The 4,034-nt window shown below is 35.0% G+C and overlaps 1 pseudogene; it reads right to left on the reverse strand.

Moving 5' to 3' along the window:
* Window positions 1–3,252: 3,252 nt before the first annotated feature.
* Window positions 3,253–3,438, reverse strand: LOC119621105 (metallothionein-1E pseudogene; annotated as a pseudogene).
* Window positions 3,439–4,034: the final 596 nt, after the last annotated feature.

Genomic DNA, 4,034 nt, shown 5'->3' on the forward strand with positions numbered 1-4,034 from the left:
TTTGGAGCAAACATCTAAACTATAGCAACCACCTATAATGGTACTCACCATGGCTTGTTACTCCTCGACACTGTGTATTGTACCTGGTTTCTCTGTCGAAATACAGCACAGTTTTCATGGCCAGGGTTTTACTGCATAAAAGTGAGGGTGATGACAACTGATGAACTAACTCCTATTCAGCTGGGTGTACTTTTAACGGTAGGCTGCATTTCGTTGAATTTTATTGTTTCCAGAACATGTTTACATACATTATGTCATTTGAGTATCATAGTTTTTTGAGGTTGTCAGCAAAGAATTTATTCTATACATTTTAAAGTAAGGCAAATATACTGTGATTTTCTGAAGACTATATAGATAATAAATGGCAGAACTCTACTAAACCCAAGTCTCCTAGAAGAGTGTTCTTTCTACTACATATTGCCACAGTGTCTTTCAAATGATCTTGAGTGTAGTTCAACCATTTCTAAATGAAAGCCTAATCTGTGCTAAGCATTATGCTATATGCTAGAGAAATAATTATTTTTACTTTTTGTTTATTTTTAAGGTAAAAATTTAATAGTTTATTTTACTTATATAAATAATATGTATGAATTATAGGATATTGGAACAATCCTAAAATGAAGGAGAATAGTAATAAACCACAATCTTATCATACTGAAGTAACTTCCTGTATCATTTAGTTAAATTTTCTTTCTGTTAAACCTTAAAATTTTATCATGCTAATAGAATGAAATAAGAAAAACTAATGGAATATCATAGAGATACTTTAACATGTGTCCTTGAGAAAGAAGTGTGAAAATACTCCACTATGATTGTGAACTGTCAAATTCTTATAATTATTTCAATTTTGTTTTGAATATTTTCAGGCTATGCTATTAAATGCATTCAACTTTTAAAACTGCTATAGTCTTGATAAATTGTTCACTTTATCATTGTGCATTGACCCTCTTTACTCCTAGTTTTTTTTTTTTTTGCCTTACAATTTGCTTTATCTAATATTAAGATAGTCTTATCAGCCTTCTTTTGTATATTTGCCTGCATGTCCATTTCCATCTCTTCACATTGAATCTTTGCATGTACTTGTATTTTAGATGTATCTCTCATGAATAATTTATAAATAAATTTGTTTTTCTGCCCAATCCATCAATACTTACCTTTTATTTAGTGAGTTTAGTCCATTTATATGTGTTGTGATGACAAATATGAATATATTTATTTCTACTATCTTACCATGTGCTTTCTACTTATCCTCCTTTCTCTATACATTCTTTTCCCTCCTGTTCTACCTTATATTTTCTTATTTTCCCTCTACTGTGTGGAAAGATAGTCTATTTCTATTAGTTTTGTGATTTCCCTTTAAAATGTGCATACCTACTTGACTCTCTATGTTTAAAGTCAATCAATATGTGAAGTCAATCAATAATTTTTTTATTCTCCTTCTGAATAAGTACATTAAAATGCTGTAACTTCAACCACCACTTACCGTTTTACCATATTTTCCAGTACTTCACCATTCTTTGATCTTATACCATCAACTAAGTTGTTTGGAATTTTATTATATAGTTACTTATTGGTATCACTGTTGAAAAATAATTTGTCTAGATATAAAAGTCTAAGTAGTTTTCTTTCAAAACTGAGGATGTTTTATGCACTTCTAATGTCTATTACTACTGTGATGTTTCCTGTTTATTTTTTATTTGTAGGTAATATGCCTTTTCTCTCTTATTGATTTTAAGATTTTTTAATATTTAGTGTGCAATTTAACCCTGATATGTATAGCTTTGGATTTAATTTTATTTATCATTGCAGTTTTAACTCTGATTTTTGCTTCTGATTATTTGTGTCTTTCATAATTCAGGGTAAAATATAAGCCTTCCTTTTCTTTGACTGTTGTCACTTTTCTATTTTATGTATTCTCTGTAATTCAAAATTCATGTATGTTGAACCTTTTAATTCAGTTTTCTATGTATCTGAATCTCTCATATTTTCCCTTCATTTCTCTGTGCTGTACTATGAATACCTTTCTTAGATTTATCTCCAAGATTATTAATTTTGTCTTTAGTGGTTGCGATGCAATGAACAAAATTGTCTGAAAATGGCCCTGGGAATTCACTTTGAGTTGACTTGACAAAGATCACACTGGAACCGGAGGCTCTCCCTTTTACCAGCAAGGGAGTTTGCATCCATTCAGTTCGTTATTAGACCCATGTTTTCCTCTACCAAACAAGTACTCATGTACACCAAGTTTTCCAGATTCTTTGTGGCTAGTACCACAATAAAATTTTTCTATACATATGGCCCATGAAATCTAGGCAGCTTAATGTCTACCAATCTATGTGGTAATCAACTAACAAGACTGATTCCTCACATTTGCCCTAAAAATCAGTAGAATTACAAGAGGGTGATCTTCTTTTACAGGGTCATAGATCCACACTAAGGAATAACATCCTTCAGATCTTGGCAAACCTTTCTTGGTGATGCCAGAATAAAGAGGTCTCACACCTTTTCTTCTCTTGTATATGTAGGTTTCCTTAGTTTATACAAGTGTTCTTTGTAACCATTATTTCTTAACCCATGCAGTGCAACATTGTGAAGTTTGCCCCAAACTCTGTTACAGGTCAGATGAAGTTTAGTTGCTTATGATATGTAGTTTTCTAGAAAGCTTTGTGACTTAGAATCGTAGGTTCATCTTCAGTAGGGCTTTATCTAGAAAAGTGGTTATCAAACTTCAGCTTGAATTAGAATCATCTGAAGGACTTATTGAAACACAGATTGTTAAATGTCATCATTTCCTTAGGGTTAGGGTTAGGCTTCTGATTTAGTAGGTCTTGGTTGAGGCTCAAGAATGGGCATTTGTAACAAGTTCCAGGTGATGCTGATGTTCATGGTCCCTGAACATATGTTGAGAAGTACTAGTCTTTAAGGAATCCTTTTCCCTAGCTGAGAACATGTTGTTTCATTGAGGTGTATATTGTTTCTGTGAAACAATGAAGGGCTGCGACCAGACTAAAGATATTTTTATTCTAATTTATTGGCAGTACACTGCAGATAATCTAAATTCAGGTTCCCTAACCAGGTGAAGGCAGGCCTATTGTTATGATTTTTTTTTTTCAAGTCTAAGTGTTTAATTATTACTCACATATTTCACAGAAAAAGGAATGTAGCAAATAGGTTAAGGTTGTATCAAAAACCAAAAAATCCTGGATTTTACGGGTCACTCTATTTATACTTGGGAGAAGGGCTGAACTGACATCAGGTGCAGCCGCTGCACTTCTCCAAAGCCCCTTTGCAGATGTAGACCTGGGCACACTTGGCACAGCCCACAAGGCAGCAGGAGCAACAGCTCTTCTTGCAGGAGGTGCATTTGCACTCTTTCCACTTGCAGGACCCGGAGCAGGCACAGGAGACACCAGCGGCTCAGGAGCAGTTGGGGTCCATTGCAACCCGAGGCGAGACGGGAGTTCCCAAGCGAGAAGGGAACACGACTCCAGCTCTGCATTTTTACCGCCGTGCTTTCCTTCCGCCAATGCTTTCACCTCCACTGGGCGCCTCCGACGCGTAGCCAAGGTCTCCTCGCCCTGTGCATGCACAGGCGCAGCCTATGTCCTATTGTTATGAATTTTTAGAGAACACTTTTTATTTGTAACTGAGGCAAAGAGTGAAACAACAACAAAAAACAACAACAGAAAACTTCCTTGTTGTATTTTTTATTATATGATAAATGGAGCTTGCTTGCTTGCTTTTTCTTTCTTTCTCTTTCTTTCTTTCTTCTTTCTTTCTTTCTTTCTTTCTTTTTCTTTCTTTCTCTTTCTTTCTTTCTCTTTCTTTCTTTCTTTCTTTCTTTTCTTTCCTTCTTTCTTTTCTTTTCTTTTCTTTCTTTTCTTTTCTTTTTTCTTTTCTTTCTTTTTTTTTTGACGGAGTCTTGCCCTGTACCCCAGGTTGGAGTGGAATGGTGTGATCTCGGCTCACTGCAACCCCCGCTTCCCGGATTCTAGCGATTCTCCTACCTCAGCCTCCCAAGTAGCTGGGATTAC

The sequence above is a fragment of the Chlorocebus sabaeus genome, chromosome X, assembly GCF_047675955.1.
Source record: "Chlorocebus sabaeus isolate Y175 chromosome X, mChlSab1.0.hap1, whole genome shotgun sequence".
Taxonomy (NCBI): domain Eukaryota; kingdom Metazoa; phylum Chordata; class Mammalia; order Primates; family Cercopithecidae; genus Chlorocebus; species Chlorocebus sabaeus.